We start from the raw sequence: 25,993 nt of genomic DNA on the forward strand, positions 1-25,993 counted from the left end.
ATAGAAGAGCTCAAAATAAAAATAATATTTGAGGAAAATATTGTTTGATAGCAATGGGAGGATGGATTAGAGGCAGAACCTCAGAAACTAGCTACCTTTTTCTGAGTTTCTTCTATGTGCCAGGCTCTGTGATGGGACTATATATTTATATATTATCACAACTCTTTGCAAAAATCCACAAAGTAGTTTTTATTATCTCTTCATTTTACAGATAAGGAAATGCATGCACAAAGAGATGAAGAAACAGTCCGAAGTCATCCAGCTAGTAGAAGGCTGAGTAAAAAGGTAACCCTTAATTCCACCATCCCACATTGCCTCTTCCTAGACAAGGAGGCTGCTACCAGTGTCATTCCCCCAAATCAACCAAAACCCAATTATTTGGTAGATTTTGACATTGAGGCAGCCAGTTACTGAGCAGTTGATTACCTCACCTTACAGTAACCTGACTGAGCTGCAATGAGTGTCTAAAGGACTCAATCAGCCACCTCATGGTCTGACTTGAGGACACACTCAGATCCAGTGTGTCAGGCAATGTGATGGAGGGCATAAAAGAACATCAGATGATAGCTGGTCTCCTTAGTGACTCCAGCGAGCAAAGCTACAGAGGCAGACCCTATGAATAGCTGCTGTAACCACAAACCAAAGGACAGTCCTCTGTGCCTAGTGTTGAAAAAACTGTTGGTCTTTTCAGTAACACCTGCACATTCTTGGCTTTGAACACAAGTTGAAACCAAAATTCTAATTCAGTCATTGAAGTTATTTACATGAACTACCCTACAATCATACACCAGGTTCGTGGGAAAGCCAGAAGCAGAAGTTATCGTTTATGATCCCCAAGCCTCTTTTGTTCTGTTTCTGAAGAAATCAGAAGAGGATAGTTGCGTGTATGTTTGGTGGGGGGAGTAGTAATTCTATTTTTGTGTAAGAATTTCTTTTAAATCATACTATGAAGACAAATCATAATGTAAACTTTAGTTCCCAAAATCCTAAGTGTTTTCTTTCTATAAAAATAGAGTTGATAGACACCCCCCCTCCCAATAACTGACACAGTTCAACCCAATCTAAACAACAGTTTGATTACATTACTGCAGCACATCAGCTAGCTTCTCTGAGACCATCCAAAGTGTTAATTGCAGTTGTGAATTAATCATTATTCTAACTGTTAGAGCCTTATTTTCCTCTTTCAAGCTTCTCATTAATAAGTTTGCTTGAGTTAGTTAATGTGCAGATACCATCAATGCAAATTATCATTCATTAATACCCTGCTAGACATGCACTATTTTTTTAACCGTGCACTGCAGCTATCACATGGGATTTTTATGTGGAAAAGGCATAATTAACCACTTATTCTAAAATTCTGTTTTCATTTCTTTATTAGAGTCTATGAATTCAGGATATTTACTAGGATTTCCTTTTCCTTTCACACTCCGAAACCTAAAAAGAAAGCCACATAGTTTCAGTCTTTTCAGAAAGTCATCAGTTGCAGAAAAGAATATCAATAAATATGCTGTATGAGTGCTGTTTCAGTTTGCTAAAGCTGCTGGAATGCAATATACCATTCATGGGTTGGCTTTTACAATAGGGATTTATTAGTTTATAAATGTACAGTGCTAAGACCATGAAAATGTCCAAATTAAGGCATCACCAGGATGATACCTGGACTCTGAAGACAGGCTGCTGGCATCTGGGATACCTCTGTCACATGAAAAGGCACATGTCTGTGCATCTGCTGATCCTTTGCTCCAGGGTCTTGTTGCTTTCAGCTTCTGGTCCCAGCAGCCTCCTCTCTGAGCTACTGTGGATCCTCTCTTAGCATATCTGAGTGTTTGTCTCTGAGCTCTTTCTGTGTCCTTTATCCTCTCATAAAGGACTCCAGTAAAGGAGTAAGACCCACTTTGAATGGGCTGGGTCGCATCTCAATTGAAACAACCTAATCAAGAGGTCCCACCCACAATAGGTCTGCTCCCACAGGAATGGTTTAAAAGAACATAGCCTTTTCTGGGATACATAATAGCTTTAAGCCAGCACAAATGCCTTCCAAAAGCAATATCTTTCCTTTGCCTTTATTTGCATTAACAAAGCTATTTAAATAGTCTTACTATGTCAAAGCAATTCAGCAAAACCAGTGATTAATCTATTAAAATGAGAATGTATAATTTCCCTATTTTCTAGAAATTTTCAGCGTTGAAAAGTAAGGGGTTTTGATAAAAGTTATAGCTAAAGAAGAGTTGCTCTTGTATCTTTGGAATTAGTGAGACTCAGGAGGGGGCTAGCCAGGAGAAGATAGGGAGGTCTAGTATTTGGCGAAGAACCTCCCACTGGGGAGGTTTAGGTACTGGGGATGCTGACCTGGTTGCACCTGCTGATAGCTGAGGTTCTCCTAATTGGCAAGTTCAGTGGGTTCCAGTTTGGACCTGGAATTGGAAAGGGGAGAACCAAGATACAGAGGTTGGAGCCAGTCAGAAACTTAGCAGGTGCCCACTTTTTCAAAGAGATAAAATCCAGCATAAGTGCTTGTTCTAGTTTGCTAATGCTACAGAATGCAGAACACCAGAGATGGACTGGCTTTTATAAAAAGGGGGTTTATTTGGCTATACAGTTACAGTCTTAAGGCCATAAAGTGTCCAAGGTAACACATCAGTAATCAGGTACCTTCACTGGAGGATGGCAAATGGCGTCCAGAAAACCTCTGTTAGCTGGGAAGGCACGTGGCTGGCATCTGCTCCAAAGTTCTGGTTTCAAAATGGCTTTCTCCCAGGACATTCCTCTCTAGCAAGCTTGCTCTTCTTCAAAACATCACTCACAGCTGCACTGAGTTCAGTCTCTTTGAGTCAGCATGTTTTATATGGCTCCACTGATCAAGGCCCACCCTGAATGGGTGGGGTCACACCTCCATGGGAGTATCCCACCAAAGTCACCACCCACAGCTGGGTGGGGCACATTCCAAGCAAATCTAACCAGCACCAAAACGTCTGTCCCACAAGACCACAAAGATAATGGCATTTGGGGGACACAATACATTCAAACCGGCACAGTGCTATTCAGAAATCCAGGCAAGAAGTCAGGGTCGGTGAACCACTAAATTGGGATTCAAGGAGCAGGGCTTATCCTTGGAAGAGTTGTCTCAAGGCCAGGCCCCAGGCCCAGAGAGGAATAGAGTACCAGCAGAGTATTCTAGATCCTCTGCTCAGGGCACTCACAGAACTCTGTGCTCCCTCTATTGTACTCATCCCAGTTGTACATACTAGTTTAATGTCTTCCCCAGAAGCTTGTGTGGGTAGAAACTGAGTTCAGCACTGTGCTGGGCAGGGTTACCACCCCAGTCTATGCTACTATCAGCTGGCCCCAGATGATGGCAATAGCCTCCTAACTAGTCTCCCCACTTCTCTTTCACCTTTCCAATATGTTATTCACATAGTATCCAGCGGATTTTTTAAAATGCAAAATCAGATTTTGCTATTATTCTTCTATAACCTTTCAGTGATTTCCCATTGCTCTGAGAATAGAGCTCAAATCCCAGACATGGTCTCCAAACCAAGCTAATTTCTCTGGCTTTCTTTCAGTTCCTCTTGTCACACTCTTTGCTGCCACCTTTGCAGCCTCTCCTTCATCTAGTTAACTCCTTCTCTTCCTCCAGCTCTCTGCACAGGGGTCATCTCCTTGGAAAAGCCTTCCTCAGAGCCCTAAGCAGTCTCACTGGTATGTACTCCAGGTAGTCTGTGCTTCTTTTTCATAGCACTTACCCCAATTTGTTATTCATTCTTAAGTATTGTTATTTGATTTCTGTCTGTTTTTCTAATTAAACTTGTGAATTCCATGAGTACAGGGAATGTGCCACTTTTGCTCATGCTTGAAATATAATAGAAATCCCAAATATATGTTGCCTTAACACTAGTTATATGTTGCATGAACTCATGGATACCACAGATATTAAGTCCAGTAATGAGAATTGGAGCTAGGTGAGGACTGAGGAGTGGAGGACTTGGGGCTTATGAACCAGACAAGAGGCCAGTTATCAGAGTGGGGGAAGGATTGAGTTAGCATCTCTAGACATAGCGCCTCCAAGAGGTGGTCTGGAAGGCTGTAAGCATGTCCTGCCTCGGTTCCAGAGGGATCATGTCCATCTCTCCCTTCAACCCTGGCCTTCAGTACGAATGAAGAAATTAAGCCTTACCCAACATTACACAGAGGGTCGATGGAAAACCCAAGACTCAAAGTAGTGTCTCCCTTCACACCAAGGAGTCGCTGTACTTTTGTATAAGGACAATCAGGTAGGACATAATTACTGAGGTGTTTGCCTGGGGCTTCTGTCCTGCCTCTGCCTGTCTGACTATTTAATAGCAACATCTGTGTTACTCATTTATTCTTCAGCTGAGTCCAGCCTGGGGACTAAATTATGCTTTACATTACCTAGAGGTTTGTGCAAAGCATCAGTATTCAAGGCTTTGTTGTTGATGATGGTCTTCTGCCCATTCATGTGGGCTCAGTCATGGCCAGAGTGCTGATAGAGATGCTCATGAAGCCAGATGGGAGCTTGGGTTCTGGAAACCCGGGCAGCAGACAAAGTAGCAGGGCAGGCAGCATGTAAGCTGGAATACGGTTGTTCCCATCCAAATAGAGGCTTTGGACAGCGACAAAGAAGCAGGCTCAGAAAGAAGTGCCAGAAATGAGCTGTGCAACTGCCAGGCAAATGACATCCTGCATGCCAGGTGGAAAACAACATCAGCCACATTTGTACACAGACTGGGAGCTCTAGCAGGAGAAAGATATACTCTGTTCTGTTACTTGCTTCAGTATGAAATCTTTTTGTGAAAGAAGAAAATATATGATGTTAGAGGGAAATGTTTCTGTATGTACTGTATACTAGTAAAAATACTTTAAGGGATTGGTAAATTAACATTGCTACATACTCTCTGTATAGTTGTGTTTCTGTTGATTAAAGGAATTCTCCCTGGTGTCCTTTTTCATTAGCTTTATTGATCCACATCCTTGATATTAAATCCTTTTGTCAAGGCAGAATTCATGCCTAATGAGAAAACCTTTCTTTTTGGAAGCAATCTCTCTTGAGCAACTTAGAAATTGTAAAATTCTGTCTCTGCTTCAGTTCTATTACATTAAAAATACAGTATATACAATGAAGGTCTCAGAAAAGGATACTTATTACCTTTTAAACATTTATCTAAAGTCCTGATTTCTAGCAGTTATACAAAAAATGAGTCTCTATAACTTTTGTCCCTTCTCAAGCATCTAAAATCATTATTTCAAATATCTTTACTAATATCTTACAGGGTTTTGTACCAAATGACCAAACTTAGACAAATGCCTTAAAAAAAGAAAAAGTAAATGACTATACAAAGATAAAGGCAAACTGTCTTAATTTATAGTCTGTGGGATGTTCTTCATGTGTCCTTGGCATTCTTTAGAGAGGTCTGACCTTGTATCTAGATAGGCAATATCTGCAGCAATATGTAAATGTGTTTAGAATCAACCTTTGATTGAGTCTTTTTTTTAAATTTTATTTTGAAATAAACTCAAATTTACAGGAACGGTTGCAAAAATAATGCAAACTGCATACACAGAACCCCTCCTCCCCCGATACCCTGATCCACCAACTTTAACAACCTGTCACACCACCATTTCTTTCTTTCCCTCCCTCCCTATCATCCATAATCTATTGCTCTGTCTTCTGAACATACAAGAGCAAGCTGCACACATCCTTGAAGAAACAATATAATTCACATATACATTTCCCATGAACAAGAACATTCTTTTATGCAATCCCATTAAGCACAGCTAAGAAGTTCAAGAAATTCAACATTGATACAAAGCTTAGATTCTATATTTCCTTTTTTTTTTCTTATGTCCCAACTGCGTCCCTTTGAGCCTCCTCTCCTCCATCCTCAGATCCCATCCAGGATCATCCTTGGCATTTAATTGTCATTATCTATTTAGACTGTCTTTTTTTTTCCAATTGTGAAAACATATATACAGCCTAAATGTTCCCATTCCAACCCCTCCCTATCATTCCATTAGTGGGATTAATCACATTTAGAATGTTGCAATGCTGTCACCTTCCACCATCCATTACTAGAAATTTCCCTTCACCCCAAACAGAAACCCTACACTCATTTCTTAACTCCCCATTACCCGTTCCCCCACTTCTCATAACCCATACTCTACTTTTCATCTCTGTGGTCATATTCTCTGATACTTTCTTTGTGTTTACCATGGGGCTTAAATTTAACCTCTTAAATCTATAACAATCTTGTTTTTCTTTGATACCAACTTAACTTCAATAGGACACATAACCTATGTTCCTATACTCCTCCATTCCCTCACCTTTATGTAGTTCTTGTCAAAAATTACATATTTTACATTGAGTCCAAAACCACTGATTTATCATTACAGTTTATGTATTTTAGATCCTGTAGGAAGTAAATAGTGGAGTTACAAATAAAAAATGCAGTAGTATTGGTATTTATATTTACGATGTGACCTTTACTGGAAATCTTTATTTCTTCATGTGGTTTCAGTCAATTGTTTAGTGTCCCTTCTTTTCCACCTGCTCAATTCCCTTTAGCATTTCTTATAGGACTGATCTACTGGTGATGAAGTCCCTCAGCTTTTGATTATCTGGGAATGTTTTCATCTCCCCCTCATTTTTACTCTCCAGTTGTTTGTGAATTTTCTAAGACTCTGATGGTTATTGACTTCTATTTGTATTCCACTGTGATCAGAGAATGTGCTTTGAATATATTCAATTTTTTTTTTTTGTTTTATTGAGGCTTGTTTTATGTACCAGCCTATGGTCTATTCTGGAGAAAGATCCGTGATCACTAGAGAAGAATTTGTGTCCTGGTAATTTGGGATGTAATGTTCTATATAGGTCTGTAAAATTTCTCTGTATCTATCGCTCCTTTCTTTGTTTCTCTGTTGGTACAGCTCCCTTTAGTATCTGAAGTAGGGCAGGTCTTTTATTAGCAAAATCTCTCAACATTTGTTTGTCTGTGAAAAATTTAAGCTCCCCCTCAAATTTGAAGGATAGTTTTGCTGGATAAAATATTCTTGGTTGGAAATTTTTCTCTCTCGGAATTTTAAATATGTCATGCCACTGTCTTCTCGCTTCCATGGTGGCCGCTGAGTAGTCACTACTTAGTCTTATGCTGTTTCCTTTGTATGTGGTGAATTGCTTTTCTCTTGCTGCTTTCAGAACTTGCTCTTTCTCTTCAGTATTTGACAGTCTGAGCAGAATATGTCTTGGAGTGTTTTTATTTGGATTTATTCTATTTGGAGTTCCCTGGGCATTTATGCTTTGGGCATTTATATTGTGTAGAAGGTTTGGGAAGTTTTCCTAACAATTTCTTAGAATACTCTTTCTAAACCTTTACCCTTTTCTTCCCCTTCTGGGACACCAATGAGTCTTAAAATTGGATGTTTTATTTTATCTATTTTTTTATTTTTTCCCCATTCTTCCTTTTGTTCTTTCATTTTCTGTTGAGGATGCTGAGCCATTGTTCAGCTTGCTCTAATCTTGTATTGTGAGTATCCAGAGTCTTTTTTTTTTTTTTTTATATCTCAATGCTACTTTTATTGAAATATATAAATATTTCATCCCAAGTATTTTCACAGATTGTCTTTTTGCCTACAGCATATCTTTTTTTGACAACTATTTTAACAAAAAAAAATTTCATCTAATAAATGTTCTCTATTTATGATTCTTTTTAATGCTTCTCTACATTTAGATGCTGCAAATTTCATTCCATTCTCATTAGAATATAAATTCATCAGATTAAAAATGGGAGCATCATCAAAAGATGCTTTCCACATTTAAGACATTTCAAAGTGCAATTGTAGAAATTTCAAAATTAATCTTATATACACTTTGAGTCACTGTTTAATTTGTTCACTTCCAGTTCCTCCTTGCTTTTCTTTTTTTTTTCTTTTTTTTTAATCATCAATTTATTGAGATATATTCACATACCACGCAGTCATACAAAACAAATCGTACTTTCGATTGTTTACAGTACCATTACATAGTTGTACATTCATCACCTAAATCCATCCCTGACACCTTCATTAGCACACACACAAAAATAACAAGAATAATAATTAGAGTGAAAAAGAGCAATTGAAGTAAAAAAGAACACTGGGTACCTTTGTCTGTTTGTTTCCTTCCCCTATTTTTCTACTCATCCATCCATAAACTAGACAAAGTGGAGTGTGGTCCTTATGGCTTTCCCAATCCCATTGTCACCCCTCATAAGCTACATTTTTATACAACTGTCTTCGAGATTCATGGGTTCTGGGTTGTAATTTGATAGTTTCAGGTATCCACCACCAGCTACCCCAATTCTTTAGAACCTAAAAAGGGTTGTCTAAAGTGTGCGTAAGAGTGCCCTCCAGAGTGACCTCTCGGCTCGTTGTGGAATCTCTCTGCCACTGAAGCTTATTTCATTTCCTTTCACATCCCCCTTTTGGTCAAGAAGATGTTCTCCGTCCCACGATGCCAGGTCTACATTCCTCCCCGGGAGTCATATTCTACGTTGCCAGGGAGATTCACTCCCGTGGGTGTCTGATCCCACGTAGGGGGCAGGGCAGTGATTTCACCTTTCAAGTTGGCTTAGCCAGAGAGAGAGGGCCACATCTGAGCAACAAAGAGGCATTCAGGAGGAGACTCTTAGGCACAAATATAGGGAGGCCTAGCCTCTCCTTTGCAGCAACCGTCTTCCCAAGGGTAAAACTTATGGTAGAGGGCTCAACCCATCAAACCACCAGTCCCCTATGTCTGTGGTCATGTTAGCAACCATGGAGGTGGGTTAGGCGAATACCCCTGCACTCTCCACAGGCTCCTCAAGGGGGCACTACATCTTTTTTTTTTTCCTTGTTTTTCTTTCTTTTTTTTTTTTTTTTTAACTTTCCCTTCTTTTTTAAATCAACTGTATGAAAAAAAAAGTTAAAAAGAAAACAAACATACAATAAAATAACATTTCAAAGAGACCATAACAAGGGAGTAAGAAAAAGACAACTAACCTAAGATAACTGCTTAACTTCCAACATGTTCCTACTTTACCCCAAGAAAGTTACATAATATAGCAACATTTCTGTGAACTTGTTCCTACTATATCCATCAGAATTTAACAGACCATAGTCATTTCTGGGCATCCCCAGAACGTTAAATAGCTTATCTATTCTTCTTGGATTATTGTTCCCCCTTCCTTAATTGCTCTCTACTGCTAGTTCCCCTACATTCTACATTATAAACCATTTGTTTTACATTTTTCAAAGTTCACATTAGTGGTAGCATATAATATTTCTCTTTTTGTGCCTGGCTTATTTCGCTCAGCATTATGTCTTCAAGGTTCATCCATGTTGTCATATGTTTCACGAGATCGTTCCTTCTTACTGCCGCGTAGTATTCCATCGTGTGTATATACCACATTTTATTTATCCACTCATCTGTTGGAGGACATTTGGGTTGTTTCCATCTCTTGGCAATTGTGAATAATGCTGCTATGAACATTGGCGTGCAGATATCTGTTCATGTCACTGCTTTCCGATCTTCTGGGTATGTACCGAGAAGTGCAATCGCTGGATTGAATGGTAGCTCTATATCTAGTTTTCTAAGGAACTGCCAGACTGACTTCCAGAGTGGCTGAACCATTATACAGTCCCACCAACAATGAATAAGAGTTCCAATTTCTCCACATCCCCTCCAGCATTTGTAGTTTCCTGTTTGTTTAATGGCAGCCATTCTAATTGGTGTTAGATGGTATCTCATTGTGGTTTTAATTTGAATCTCTCTATAGCTAGTGAAGCTGAACATTTTTTCATGTGTTTCTTGGCCATTTGTATTTCCTCTTCAGAGAACTGTCTTTTCATATCTTTTGCCCATTTTATAATTGGGCTGTCTGTACTATTGGCATTGAGTTGTAGGATTTCTTTATATATGCAAGATATCAGTCTTTTGTCAGATACATGGTTTCCAAAAATTTTTTCCCATTGAGTTGGCTGCCTCTTTACCTTTTTGAGAAATTCCTTTGAGGTGCAGAAAATTCTAAGCTTGAGGAGTTCCCATTTATCTATTTTCTCTTTTGTTGCTTGTGCTTTGGGTGTAAAGTCTAGGAAGTGGCCGCCTAATACAAGGTCTTGAAGATGTTTTCCTACATTATCTTCTAGGAGTTTTCTGGTACTTTCTTTTATATTGAGATCTTTGGTCCATTTTGAGTTAATTTTTGTGTAGGGGGTGAGGTAGGGGTCCTCTTTCATTCTTTTGGATATGGATATCCAACTCTCCCAGCCCCATTTGTTGAAAAGATCATTACGGCTCAGTTCAGTGACTTTGGGGGCCTTATCAAAGATCAGTCAGCCGTAGATCTGAGGGTCTATCTCTGAATTCTCAATTCGATTCCATTGATCTATATGTCTATCTTTGTGCCAGTACCATGCTGTTTTGGCAACTGTGGCTTTATAATAAGCTTCAAAGTCAGGGAGTGTAAGTCCTCCCACTTCGTTTTTCTTTTTTAGAGTGTCTTTAGCAATTCGAGGCATCTTCCCTTTCCAAATAAATTTGATAACTAGCTTTTCCAAGTCTGCAAAGTAGGTTGTTGGAATTTTGATTGGGATTGCATTGAATCTGTAGATGAGTTTGGGTAGAATTGACATCTTAGTGACATTTAGCCTTCCTATCCATGAACATGGAATATTTTTCCATCTTTTAAGGTCCCCTTCTATTTCTTTTAGTAGAGTTATGTAGTTTTCTTTGTATAGGTCTTTTACATCTTTGGTTAAGTTTATTCCTAGGTACTTGATTTTTTTAGTTGCTATTGAAAATGGTATCTTTTTCTTGAGTGTCTCTTCAGTTTGTTCATTTCTAGCATATAGAAACATTACTGACTTATGTGCATTAATCTTGTATCCCGCTACTTTGCTAAATTTGTTTATTAGCTCTAGTAGCTGTATCGTCGATTTCTCAGGGTTTTCTAGATATAAGATCATATTTTCTGCAAACAATGACAGTTTTACTTCTTCTTTTCCAATTTGGATGCCTTTTATTTCTTTGTCTTGCCGGATTGCCCTGGCTAGCACTTCCAGCACAATGTTGAATAACAGTGGTGACAGCGGGCATCCTTGTCTTGTTCCTGATCTTAGAGGGAAGGCTTTCAGTCTCTCACCATTGAGTACTATGCTGGCTGTGGGTTTTTCATATATGCTCTTTATCATGTTGAGGAAGTTTCCTTCAATTCCTACCTTTTGAAGTGTTTTTATCAAAAAGGGATGTTGGATTTTGTCAAATGCTTTTTCAGCATCTATTGAGATGATCAATTGATTTTTCCCTTTCGAGTTTTTAATGTGTTGTAATACATTGATTGATTTTCTTATGTTGAACCATCCTTGCATGCCTGGAATGAACCCCACTTGGTCATGGTGTATGATTTTTTTAATGTGTCTTTGGATTCGATTTGCAAGTATTTTGTTGAGGATTTTTGCATCTATATTCATTAGGGAGATTGGCCGGTAGTTTTCCTTTTTTGTAGCAGCTTTGCCTGGTTTTGGTATTAGATTGATGTTAGCTTCATAAAATGAGTTAGGTAGTGTTCCATTTTCTTCAATGTTTTGAAAGAGTTTCAGTAAGATTGGTGTCAGTTCTTTCTGGAAAGTTTGGTAGAATTCCCCTGTGAAGCCATCTGGCCCTGGGCATTTAATTGTGGGAAGATTTTTGATGACTGATTGGATCTCTTTGCTTGTGATGGGTTGGTTGAGGTCTTCTATTTCTTCTCTGGTCAGTCTAGGTTGTTCATATGTTTCCAGGAAATTGTCCATTTCTTCTACATTGTCCAGTTTGTTGCCATACAGTTGTTCATAATATCCTCTTATAATTTTTTTAATTTCTTCAGGATCTGCAGTTATGCCACCTTTGTCATTCATTATTTTGTTTATATGGGTCTTCTCTCTTTTTGATTTTGTCAGTCTAGCTAGGGGCTTGTCAATCTTGTTGATCTTCTCAAAGAACCAACTTTTGGTGATATTTATCCTCTCTATTGTTTTTTTGTTCTCTATGTCATTTATTTCTGCTTTAATCCTTGTTATTTCTTTTCTTGTACTTAGTTTAGGATTGGTTTGCTGTTCATTTTCTAGCTTCTTCAGTTGATCCATTAGTTCTTTGATTTTGGCTCTTTCTTCCTTTTTAATATATGCATTTAGTGCTATAAATTTCCCCCTTAGCACTGCTTTTGCTGCATCCCATAGATTTTGGTATGTTGTGTTCTCATTTTCATTTGTCTCTATATATTTAGCAATTTCTCTTGCTATTTCTTCTTTAACCCACTGATTGTTTAGGAGTGTGTTGTTTAACCTCCAGGTATTTGTGAATTTTCTAAGTCTCTGATGGTTATTGACTTCTAATTGTATTCCACTGTGGTCAGAGAATGTGCTTTGAATAATTTCAATCTTTTTAAATTTATTGAGGCTTGTTTTATGTCCCAGCATATGATCTATTCTGGAGAAAGTTCCGTGAGCACTAGAAAAGTATGTGTATCCTGGTGATTTGGGATGTAATGTCCTGTATATGTCTGTTAAATCTAATTCATTTATCAGATTGTTTAGGTTTTCAATTTCCTTATTGGTCTTCTGTCTGGTTGATCTATCTATAGGAGAGAGTGATGTGTTGAAGTCTCCCACAATTATTGTGGAAACATCAATTGCTTCCTTTAGTTTTGCCAGTGTTTCTCTCATGTATTTTGTGGCACCTTGATTGGGTGCATAGACATTTACGATTGTTATTTCTTCTTGCTGAATTGCCCCTTTTATTAGTATGTAGTGGCCTTCTTTGTCTCTCAAAACATCCCTGCATTTGAAGTCTATTTTATCTGAGATTAATATTGCTACACCTGCTTTCTTTTGGCTGTAGCTTGCATGAAATATTTTTTTCCATCCTTTCACTTTCAGTTTCTTTGTGTCCCTGTGTCTAAGATGAGTCTCTTGTATGCAACATATTGATGGTTCATTTTTTTTGATCCATTCTGCGAATCTATATCTTTTAATTGGGGAGTTTAATCCATTTACATTCAACGTTATAACCGTGAAGGCATTTCTTGAATCGGCCATCTTATCCTTTGGTTTATGTTTGCCATATTTTTCCCTCTCTCTATTAATATCCTTTATTGTACCCATACCGAATCTCTTTAGTACTGAACCTTTCTCCAAGTCTCTCTGTCCTGTCTTTGTTTCTCTGTCTGTAGGGCTCCCTTGAGTATCTCCTGTAGGGCAGGTCTCTTGTTAGCAAATTCTCTCAGCATTTGTTTGTCTGTGAAAAATTTAAGCTCTCCCTCAAATTTGAAGGAGAGCTTTGCTGGATAAAGTATTCTTGGCTGGAAATTTTTCTCACTCAGAATTTTAAGTATATCGTGCCACTGCCTTCTCGCCTCCATGGTGGCTGCTGAGTAGTCACTACTTAGTCTTATGCTGTTTCCTTTGTATGTGGTAAATTGCTTTTCTCTTGCTGCTTTCAGAACTTGCTCCTTCTCTTCTGTGTTTGACAGTGTGATCAGTATATGCCTCGGAGTGGGTTTATTTGGATTTATTCTATTTGGAGTTCGCTGACCATTTATGATTTGTGTATTTATGTTGTTTAGAAGATTTGGGAAGTTTTCCCCAACAATTTCTTTGAATACTCTTCCTAGACCTTTACCCTTTTCTTCCCCTTCTGGGACACCGATGAGTCTTATATTCGGACGTTTCCTATTATCTATCATATCCCTGAGGTCCATTTCGATTTTTTCAATTTTTTTCCCCATTCTTTCTTTTATGCTTTCATTTTCCATTCTGTCATCTTCCAGGTCACTGATTCGTTGTTCAACTTCCTCTAGTCTTGTACTATGAGTGTCCAGAATCTTTAATTTGGTCAACAGTTTCTTTAATTTCCATAAGATCATCCATTTTTTTGTTTAGTCTTGCAATGTCTTCTTTATGCTCTTCTAGAGTCTTCTTGATTTCCTTTATATCCCGTACTATGGTCTCATTGTTCATCTTTAGTTCTTTGAGTAGCTGCTCTAGGTGCTGTGTCTTTTCTGGTCTTTTGATTTGGGTGCTTGAGCTTGGGTTATCCATATCGTCTGGTTTTTTCATATGCTTTACAATTTTCTGTTGTTTTTGGCCTCATGGCATTTGCTGAACTTGATAGGGTTCTTTTAGGGTTTGTAGACCTATTGAAGTCCTTATCTCTAATTTATCAGATCTACAGCTTCGTGGAGTACATTTTCTCTAACTAACCAGCAGGTGGCGTCCACGAGCCACCTGTTCTCCACAAGCCAGTTCTCCCCTGCTTAGCCTTTTTGGTGAGTGGGGGAGTGAGTCTTGTGGGGCCCAATTGGTGTACCAAGCTTGCGTGTGTAGTTGGTGTTGCCTGCCCTGTATGTGGGGCGTGTTTCTGGGCAGTCGGGGAGGGGGGGGTGGCCCTAACAATCAAATCTCCCTGGTGATCCTAGAGTTTTAAAGCTGCTGCAATAGTCTAATCCTTCAGTTCAGTCCTGCCACAGTTTGTCTCTGCCACTGACCCACAAGTCCTTGGTATTGGCGTATGGCTCCTGAGACTTGCAAGTGGGCCCCTCTTCCAGGCTGTGCACCCCGGGTCCTCTGTTGAGGGATGACTGTGCTATGTCACAGGTGAGTGCCGTCCCCCCAGGGCAGTTCTGGGCTGCTGGGCTGTGTAGGGAGGCTCCCAGTCTGCTCAAATGATGGCTGAGTGGGGCTTTGTTAATTCACACTGCTCCACCTTCCCAACTCTGGGACAATCAGCTGAGGTTGCAGGGAAGGCTAATGTCCACGCCCAGTTTTGTGGTGTGTGCCTGTTATTTGAAGCACTTCCGTCACACTGGGTTGTCTGGGGCAGCTCTGGGCTATGGGGCTGGCGATGGGCAGGAGCGTTTCCTGTCCACCAGGATGGTGGCTGTGAGCGGACACCCCCCTTTCCTTGGGAAGTTGTGGTGTTTAGTGAATTTTCTCAGCCACTGGATTATTGCCTTTTGTCTCAGAGCTCTCTTAGTTCTGCTCTTGACTTGACGTGCCCAAATTGAAAGTCTTTGAAACTTTCTGTATTGGGCTTCTTAGAGTAATTGTTTTAGAAAAAGAAAAAAGGATTAAAAAAAAAAAAAAAAACGGGCCCTCCTCAGAGATCTAATGGGTTATTGAAATGCTAATAGACAAAGCAACCAGGGCCATTAAGGAAAGGTCCACAGGGCAGAGAGATCAGCTTTTCTTCGGGATTTGCATATGCGCCTCAAGGCCTGAGCTCCGCCCTTTCCCTTTGTGTGTTCACCAGAACTCTAAAAATCCTCTGCTTTTATTTCGGAGTTTTTCGTGTTGGTTTTTTTTTCTATGCCTGTCTCCTCTCTGCTGGGCTGGCTGCTCTCAGATTCTCTGGTGTCTGGTCTCAGTCTATCTATGGTTGGAGTTTGGATCAGTAGAATGAGTTTCCGATAAGGGCTGTCACTGCAGTTCTCCCTTCTCCTTCCCGGAGCTGACAGCCCCTCCTCCCACGGGACTGAGCCTGGCAGGGAGGGGTGCGGGTCCCCTGGCCACAAAAACTTACAGATTTCACTGATCTCAGCAGTTCGACATTTTCATGAGTGTTGTATGAAGTATGCCCAAAGACAGATTGCTCTATGGTGTCCAGTCCACGCAGTTCCTGGCTTTCTACCTACTTTCCTGGAGGAGTAACTAAAACATACAGCTCACCAGTCTGCCATCTTGCCCCGCCTCCCAGAGTCTTTTTAATTTGGCCAACAGTTTCTTTTATTTCCATAAGATATTCTATTTTTTTTATTTACTCTTGCAATTTCTTCTTTATGCTCTTCTAGGGTCTTCTTTATGTCCTTTATATCCTGTGCCATGCACTTCTTCATGTCCTTTATATCCTGTGCCATGCTCTTGTTGTTTGACTTTAGTTCTTTGATTAATTGCATCAAGTACTGTGTGTCTTCTGATCTTTTGATTTGGGTGTTTGGGTTTGGGTTCTCCAAATGTCTTGTTTTATTATATGCTTTAAGATTTTCTGTTGTTTTTGGCCTTTTGGCATTTGCTTTACTTTATACAGTTCTTTCTGGATATAAAGAATACCAACCTCTAATTTGTCATATCTACAGCTTGGTGGTGTATGCTTTCTCTAACTAACCAGCAGATGGCATCCATGAGTCACCTATTCCTCTCAAGTCAGTTCTCCCCAACTTTGTGTTTGTGGTGTGTGGGGGTCTGATTCTTGTGGGGTTCAATTGGTGCACTAAGTTTGGGTGTGTTGTTGGTGCTGTCCGCCCTGAATGTGGGGTGTGTGTCTGCGTGATCAGGGAGGCAGGGCAGCTTTAATAATCAAACCTCCCAGGTGTTCCTGGACATTTAAGGCTGTTGCAAGAGTCTAAGCCTTCATTTCAGTCTTGCCACAGATTGTCTCTGCCGCTGACCCACAAGTCCTTGGTATCGGCTTAGGGTCCCTGGGATTTCCAAGCAGTTCCCCTTTCTCAGCCATGCTCTTCCAAGACCTCTGCTGAGGGAAGGCTGTGCCACATCACAAGTGCATGCTGGCCCTCCAGGGAAGCCCTGGGCTGCTGGGTAATGCAGGGGCGTTCCCAGCCTGCTTTAAAGATGGTTGAATGGGGCGTGTTAATTTCCCCCTTTTCACCCAGTTTTGCCTTCCCAGCTCTGGGACAATTAGTGGGTGCACTAAAGGCCACTGTCCACAGCTGATATTGTGGCATGTGTGAGGTGCTGTGGAAGACACTACCCATCACAATGGGTTTTTTGGCATGGCTTTGGGCTATAGCTCCAGCCCCGGGCAGGAGCGTTCCCAGCCTTCCAGGGAGATGGCTGCAAGGGACACGATTTCTTTCTCCTTTTGGCTCCCCTCTGCCCCCAGCCCTGAGGCAATCAGCAGCAGACTGTCCTCCATGCCAGACACCAAGAGGTTGGCACAGCCCGCTCTTGCCGTGCTTCACTGTGCGGTTCTCAGCGTCATAACTGCAGCCACTCCCAGGATTTTTTTTGTTTTTTTTTTTTTAAAAGAACTAGTCCGTCTCCAAATGCCAACCTACAGTTTCCCCCACACCACAGCGCGCCCGCTGGACTTTCAGCCAGCTCACTCACTCATTTCAGAATGCAGACTTCCAGTTTCACCAAATGCACGGTCCCTGTGGATTTAGCAGACCTTGTCCGGCTGGTGCATCGCTGGAACTGGTGTTCTGGGTCACTTTCTGGCTTTTATCTAGTATTTTTCACAGAGGTGTTTTTTTGCCCTGTGTCACCTAGCCGCCATCTTAGGTTCTCCTCCATCTGGTTGAGTCTTTTAGAACAATTATTTTACTAAAATCATCACTTATCTGAATCATCTTAGAAATGAGGAATTACCTAACACACTCATTCCTCCATACTATATTTTTGGAAGTTATTACAACCTTAAGATAGTCTTTAAACAAAGCATTTCACTTACCATTTGTGCTGGTTTGAATCCATTATGTACCTCAGAAAAGACTATGCTCTTTTAATCCGTTCTTGTGGAGGCAGACCTATTGTGGGTGAGACCTTTTGATTAGATTGCTTCCATGGAGATGTGACCCTGCCCAGTCAAGGTAGGTCTTAATCCTTTACTGGAGTCCTTTAAGAGAGCTCACCATGAGACAGAGATCAGAGAAGCTAAGATATGTGGTCCAGAGTTTCCCCTGGGAAAAGCAAGAGATGGGCCATAGGAGCTGAGACGGAAGCCCAGAAAAATTTTGGAGAAAGCCACTGAAACCAGAAGCTAAACCTTGGAGAGAAGGTTCAGCAGAGCCAGCCATGTGACTTTCCATGTGACAAAGGAACCCCAGATGCCATCAGCCTCTCCTCAGAGAAGGAATCTACCTCTTGATGCCTTAATTTGGACATTTTCATGGCCTTAAAAATGTAAATTTGCAACCTAATAAATCCCATTGAAAAAGCCAATCCATTTCTGGTTTGCATTTTGGCAGCTTTAGCAAACCAAAACACCATTTATCTCAAGCCATATTTCCCTGTAGTTGTGCACATGCTTTAAGAAGGAAATTTCTAACATAACACTCATTCACTGATTTGGGGTGTTTATTCATAAAATGAAGGCTTGTGCTTCTTCAACTTCTTTTCTTTTTTTTGTTTTCTGACCTGATAGTGCTTTATTAAGTATAATAAAATCTCAAGGCTCTAAGGCTCTTTTTGGAACTTGTCCAGACAAGATAGATGCCCTTAACATCTCCTTTTCTCAGGAGCCTTGGGCATCAGCAAAAGGCTCTCTGCCCCTGGGTCTGGAGCTCTTTATGCCCCCTTCTGAACTTGCTCCCTGAATCTCTCTTGCCAAACCCCACATTCTATTTCTGTTCCCACCCTTGTCTCTTAGATTTGAAGCTTCAGACTTTCCCTGGCTGAATTCCTGGATGTGTATTCCATTCATTTGTGCTTTATCCAGCCTCAGCCTTGTCTCAGACTGTCTCCATTTCTTTTGGCAGAGAGCCAGTCCAGCCCACCTAAGGAAGGAAGATGGGACAAACTATTTCCCAAGTCTTAAATATACCCAACATCTAATCTGTAAATATTTGGACACTGGTTTATTCATTTGACCGATATTTGTTGAGTACCTATTCTGTGCCAGTCACCATTCTGGGAGCTGGGTAGAATGCACAAAATCATCAGGGTTCTTGACATCACTGAGCTGCCCATCCAGTGGGGGAGGAAGAAATTAACAAAAAACTCACACAAATAAATGCATAAGTAATTAGAAACTGATAGAAAGAATGAGAGGGATCTTTGAAAGTTATCAGGGTGACCTGATGTGGTTCATTAAGAGTTGGGTGAGGGGGAGTGTAAGAGGATGAGCAAAAGCCATGGAATGATTTCCAGACACAGTCCTGTTATTCACATAGTTTAATCCAGCTTTTCTCAAACCTGGCTGCACAGAGACTCACGTGGGGAGCTTTGAAGAGTACCTATGCTTCAGCCTTACCCCCAGAGATTCTGATGTAATTGGTATGGGCATCAGCATTTTTTACAGAGCTTTCTAGGTGATTCTAACTTGCAGTCAGGATTAAACCTATATGTTGATGGTTTCAATGTCCTGAACTTTTATTTGATGTTCAAATGCAAGTCGACCATATTGCAGTATCCTTAGCTAACAGTTTCAAATAAGATTGAAAACAATTTCTTGTCATTCCTTACTCATTTGGAGCAACTGCCAATGAATATCTTGCAAGATAAACTTTTGCTTCCTTTAAAATTTGTTTTATTTTTTAAAGTAACATAAGCACATTTATTAACATTTTGAAGAAGAATAATGAGGAGGAAGAGAAAAAGAGAGTCACACCCATAATCTCACTATCCTGCTGCAAGCACTGTGAAAATTTTGGTGTGTTTTCTTCTCCCCTTCTCCACCATGCATCTATGTAGACAATAAATTAAGTGATGATTTAGAACTTACAAATAGTTTTATTCAAAATTACACTTTTTGGACTGAGAAAAATTCTTCATAAATCTTGTGACTGCCCTGTGGCCAGTTCAAAGTGAGCAGACTCTCCTCTTCACCTTTCCAGCTAATGTAGCTCTTTGGCTTGAGGGAAGAAAGCTGTCTTAACCAAGGTCATGGTGACCTCCAAATTGCCAGGCTTATGGACCCTTAAGGAAATACCCTTTTAAACTGCTCTCCTCCACATTTGGCACAGCTGCACATTCTCCCCTCCTTGAAACTCTTGTCCCTTGGTTTCTGTAATGCTCTTACCCCTCTAGTTTTCTTCCCACTTCTCTGAAAATATATCTTAGCTCCCTTTGCAGTTCCTGTTTCTCTTTCTGCTCCTAGATGTTGGGGTTCCCCAGGGTTCCATCTCTGGCCCCTTTTGATTTGAGAAATACAGATACAAGCAAAAGATGAGAGAAGTTTATTCCAATATTAAGAAACTTAACCTAATTATAAAGATCATCATATTGCTTCTGACAATGAAAAGGGTTATATATTAGAAAGTCTCCATTTATTTTTATTAAACGGAACTACTACAGGTTTATTATTTTAAAAATGAAGATTATATTACTCTTCCCAAATAATCAAGAATTTGGAGAACTTTTGTTGGTGCATTTCCCTTTTTTAATAGCTAGGCCTTTCGTTTCCAATCACTTAAACTATGTCAATCATATATTCCCCAATAACTTTTTCCTTTGGTTTAGTCTCCTAAAGGACTTGAGACCAAGGAAGTTCAATGACCTTATATCTTGGAACATAAATAGGACTGAAAGATTGAGGTGTATGATGTGGGATGGGAGCATGCATTTTGGGGGCCAGGAAAGTAAAGACAGTGTCTCTACAACATGCAAAATCAATAACAATATTTAAAATTGATTCGGCGAATTGGAAACACCCCCTCAAATATCCTTCTTTTTTCTCTATTGTCTCTTATATTTCTAAATATAAACTATCATTAGCAAATAATTATGATGAATGAGAACACTGTCACTTAATTTCCTGCCAGATGAGGCCCTGCAGGGTTGAAGCCAGCTACATTCAAGAGCACACAATTTTAGAATTGAACAATTAAGCTCAGAGTAGAGGTTACCGTGGCAACCTGACCTCCCTGCCACATTGTTTCAGTGTTTGACTCAGGAGGCTGGTTATTGCAATTTACAATCCCGGCAATGTTTAGGTACAGATAGGGAGTTTGCCTTGTCCAAGTTGAGAAAGGACAAGTACTTTGCCATCTGTAGACGAGGTTTATGATTTTCAGTGAAGTGACAAGGAACTAATGAAAATAATTAGTAGTAACTAATAATAATAGTTTTAAACCATGCCATAAAATATTGAAATGATAGGCGCTGTAAAAATAATTGCATTGAAATTTAATACTTAAGTGTAATCATATAACTCTCTTTCATTCATTCATTAATATTGATTAAACCCTATATGTGCCAGACCTTGCTGTAGGGTACTAGGATGCAGTGAACAGGGTAAGAGAGACAAACAATAAACAGTAAACAAATAATTTATGGTATCTATTATGTTGGAATTTGATAAGGACTATGAGGTCAGAATAAAACAGGGTAAGGGGATTGGGATAATGGGGGAAGGGTTATGGTATCAATTTTAAAATGGGTCATCAGGGGAGGCCTCACAGAGAAGATACTTCAGCACACTCAAAAATGGTGAGGGGGTAGCTATGCAGACAACTGGGAAAGAACATTCTAGGCAGAGGGAATGCCAGTGCAAAGGCCCTGAGGCAGGCATAAAATTGGCATATTCAGGGAGCATCAAGAGAGCTGGAGTGGATTGAGTGAGGGGGAGAGCAGTAAAAGGTGAGATCAGAGTGGTAACAGAGGGCTGGATCATATAGGGCCTTTGTAGGTCACTGAAAGTATTTTGGCCTTTCCTCTGAGAGAAATAGGCAGCCACTAGAGGGCTTTGGGAAGAGGAGTGACAGGACTGGTTAGGAGGCAATAGCAACAACTCAGGGAAGAAATTATGGTGACCAGTGGATAGTAATGGAAGTGGTGAAAAGTGGTCAGATTCTGGATGTATTTTGAAAGTAGACATAACAGGATTTCTTGATGGATTGGATGCAGGGCGTAAAAGAAGGTGAGGAGTCAAGGATGACTACAAGGTTTTGGGCCTGAGCAAACTGGAATGGTGGTGTTGCAATCAATCACGATGAGGAAGACTGTAGGTGGAAAGGGTTTGGTGGAGATGATTAAATTTGAGATCTGTTAGACATAAAAGTAGAGAAGGAGAATGCAGTTGGGTATAGAAGTCTATAATTTAAGGGTGAAGTCTGGGAAGGAGGTATAAAGTTGGGAGTTCTTGGGCAAATAGATGGCTTTAAATCCACAAGACTGGGGGAGTTCACCAAGGGATGAAGAACCAAACTGTGCCCCAGGGCACTGCAATGTTATGAGGTAGAGAAGAAAAGATGGGCCCAGTAAAGGACACTAAGGGGGGACATATTGTAAGGCCTGAAGTTCTATGTGCTGCCTTGACATCCTGGAGACTTACAGGGCCCCAAAGGCCTCACCATGAATTCCTATGCTTTCACCAGATATGCCCCCAACCAGCAAGAAAGCATCCCTGCTTGGCTAGTTCACCTGTCAGCTGGACTAGCTACACGCTATCTGGTCCTCAACCTAATGGGTTTCACTTCCCTGCCAGCCTGCAAGATTATTCAAACGAGCCAATCACATCCCTTCAGGGGAACCAGGGATCACGCTACCCTCTTATTACTACCAAGCCGGCTTCCCACAGTCCCTGCTGTTTCTCTCTCGTCCCATGGGCAACCCCTGTGTAATGCTGCATGGCAGGTGGTCTTCCTCCCTTGGTTTATGAGTATATGTGACTAATAAACTGCTGTCAATCTCATTTGCCTGGTGTTGGGTGTTGTGTATTCTTCTCTTTCATACTATTTAGGATGGGGATCCCTTCTTCACCAATGGAATAAATAGGACATGGTCAGAACAAGGGGCCATAGACATAAAAGTGAAAGCAAGAGAGTGTCAGGTCCTAGAAACCATACAAAGAAAGCATTTCTAGGGAAAGGGAATGACCAAAAGTGTCAAAGGCTGCTGCCATGGTAATTGCCCATTGATTTAAGCAATATGGAGGTCACTGGTGCCCTTGACTCATTAGGATGACAAGGTGAAAGCTCAGTTGGAGTGGGTGCAAGAGAGAATGTAAGAGAGGAATTGGAGACAGCCTATAGACAGCTGTTTTGAGGAGTTCTCTTTTGGGGTTTCAGCAAGAAGGAAAGTGGGATCAAGAGAAGGTTTTTTTTTTTTTTTAATATGGGAGAAATAATAGAATGTTTTAATGCCATAGGTATATAAGTTATTATCGTTTTATGTTTCAGATTGTTTTATATAAACATTTGTCTTACCAAACACCAAATCCCCTCAAACTTTTGTCCTTTACTTTGGAAATTATTACTTTCCTGGCTACATCAATGTCTTTATTCAACCTGCACAACATGGTCATCTTTCAATCTGGAATTTCTCAAAAACATGCTCCTTGACATTCCACTGTGCCCAACAGGCCACTCCTGACAATAGTCCATCTGTATCATTCTCGTACTCTGCTCCTCGTCATCCACAGTGGCGCTAGAGGGAGCTGCAGAACATGTCGCTGTAATCTGCCACACACCCATCGTGTCCTGCTCCATCCAGACTCTTGACACTGAGCTGTATTCCTGGTGTCTCTTTTGATAGTCATATTTCATTATAATTGGTTTCCTTTGCAATTCATTGTATTTAAAAACATCATTCTGAAAAGGGCCCTATAGGCTCCACTAGACGACAAAGGGCACCATGGTGTATAAATTAAGAACTCCTGAATCTAATCTTCCAAAAGGGAAGTGAGCAGCAACGTTATAAGCAGAAAGCATGTTTTTGGTCTTTTTGATTTTTTATTTCCTAAAAGGTATCATTACTAAATTGCTCAGGTATTGCAAAGTTGTGAATAAAATCAACTATAATAATATGCAAAGTGAGTTCATTTCTACATATTTCAAAAGCAATAAAGTCCTAAAAGCAAATGAAGGAATTCATGCTTCTTTATATTGTTTAGCTAACAGAAGAGCATACAAGCTATAGTTTAGACATTTCTCTCCCATCTAATTGCCTTAAATGTCCTTTATATTATAATTTCAAATTGAATATTGTGCCTTTTACGTAGCATAACTTGATGTATCAATTATACTAATGCTGAATGAATCTGCAACCAAAGCTGATGATTTTTTAAATATTTATGGCACATATAGCTGCTGGAGAATGAATTATTGATGTAAAGGGGATAATACATGAAAGGAAGATGAGAAAAATCAACTACTCTAATTCTAACTATGCCACTGTCTGCTGTTTACAGTAAAATGGCCATGTTTCCATGGAGACTAAATGGGAAGGAAAAAAAACGCTGGAGAAGAAGTGACTTCACTGATTACATATATTCTAGATCCCACACTATGGCAGATCTTTGGACAAATGTAGCATGATTCACTGTATCCTCAGGTGCTGACACTTTAAGCATGACTACAGGGTACTTCTGTAGGGGATTAGTACAAATACAGCACACGGCTTTTTTTGAGGCGTCAATTTTCCCATAGCCTCTTTTATAATATAAATGCATTTTGATACACTGTAAGCCCTTCTATACTATTTTATAAAACTCATAGTCATATATTATTTTGATTTAAAAATTTTAAGAAAAAAAATCTCATTGCATGTGTACTATTCCACGGATGTACAATGAAGCCTCAAGCTGGTGGTTAACAGATATGTTTTGTTTGACTGTCAATGTGTTTTTTTGTTGCTGCTAGTATTGCAAAAAATGTTAAGATTTTGCATAAAAATTCAGATTTTGCTATTTGTAAAAAATCAGAAGATCTGGCAACAACAAACCCTCATTTGCATATAGCAACAATCAGCTATGCTTGAGTGGCTGCCTACTGTAGACAAGGTGTATGCTTTCCATTTTTGCCACAGTCCCCACCGCTTCCTGTTATCTTCTTGAGTATTCTTGTTCAAGGCCTGCTTTCTTCATTTGAGTTACTGGCTTGCTCCTATAGGCCTTTGTGTTAGCAACTCAAATGTACACTAATAAATAATCTTTAGTGCCTTGTGCCATGGTATAATCAGCATACAAAACAACAAACGGGAAATTACAGAGAGTTAGGGTAGGCATGAACCTGGCACCATTGATTAAAATTGAGGGAAGAGAAAGGCTTCTATGAAGAAAAGTGTTAGGCTCTCCTTGCATCAATTTACAATAATTTATGTGCCAGGCACTGCTCTACATGATTTACATGTATTAATTCATCTAATTCTTACAACAATCCAATGAAGTAGACAATAGTATACATATCTGTAATAGCTTTAAAGTTGAAGAAACCAAGGCATGGGGATATCTAGTAACTTGCACCATATCACAGAAGCATCTTCCACGAATCATCTAAATTAAGTGATGACCTTCTTTTTAAACCAATATTAATAAACAAATAAACCATACAGTTGGTCTTTGTTAGCTGGGACTCTTTCAGTTCCAAATGCAAGAAAGAAAGCTTAAACCAACATTTAATAATGGGGTTAATTAGTGCACACGATCAAACTGTAGGATGTCAGGATTGGAGCTGACTACGGGGTGGTTTTATGCAGCCAGTTCTCTTACTCACTGTCCTGCCCACTGTAATCTCAGACTCTGTGTTTTGACTTCATTCTTTCAACTTCCTCTACATGCTGGGTGTTGTGGGTTTTGGGGGTTCCTGGAAAGGAGACTCTGGTATGGGGTTTAACGCTCAAGATGTTTATTAAGGAGTGCCTTCAGGATTAATACCCTTGAAGGGAAGAGAAGGAAGCAGGAGTGCGGGAAGCAGGAGGGAGACATCGAGCTGTGACGCAGACCCATTGACAACCTAGGCCACCATGGGGAACTCTGGAGCTAGAATGGCCCTTCAGAGTTGTTCTGAGTTGGGCTAAAACAGCCAGCCCTTTACACCGCTGCATCCATCAGTCTTTGGATGTGGGCTGCGCAGGGAAGGGTAGACCTTGGGCAATGAGGCTTTCTGAATCTGAGGCCATCCCTGAAGGGCTGACAGCTGAAAGTCAACAACACTTCCAGAAGCCTGGGCAAGTCCTGCATTGAAGGGGCATCTTGGCTATGCATCCAATGTTCATGACCGTGGGGATATGACTGCCAGCCATTCTAGGGTAAAACCCTTATAGCTTTTCATCTAAGAAAAAAGAAAGATCCTTCTTGAACTCCAATTCAGAAAACTCCAGGGAAGGTCACTGGTCTACCTTGTATCACATGCCCACTCCTTGGAGCAATGGTGTGGCCAGGGGTGCCTTTAATAGGTGCAGTCTTGGTCATGCCCGCTCTTGTGGGCAGCTGGTGTTCAGCAGAGGACTGGGGTTGGCAGCCCCACAGGACCCCACAGAGTTAGGGAGGAGTATTTCCTCAGAAGGGTGGTGGTGCTATGACCTGAAGAAA

This window comes from Choloepus didactylus, chromosome 8 (genome assembly GCF_015220235.1).
Source record: "Choloepus didactylus isolate mChoDid1 chromosome 8, mChoDid1.pri, whole genome shotgun sequence".
Classification (NCBI taxonomy): domain Eukaryota; kingdom Metazoa; phylum Chordata; class Mammalia; order Pilosa; family Megalonychidae; genus Choloepus; species Choloepus didactylus.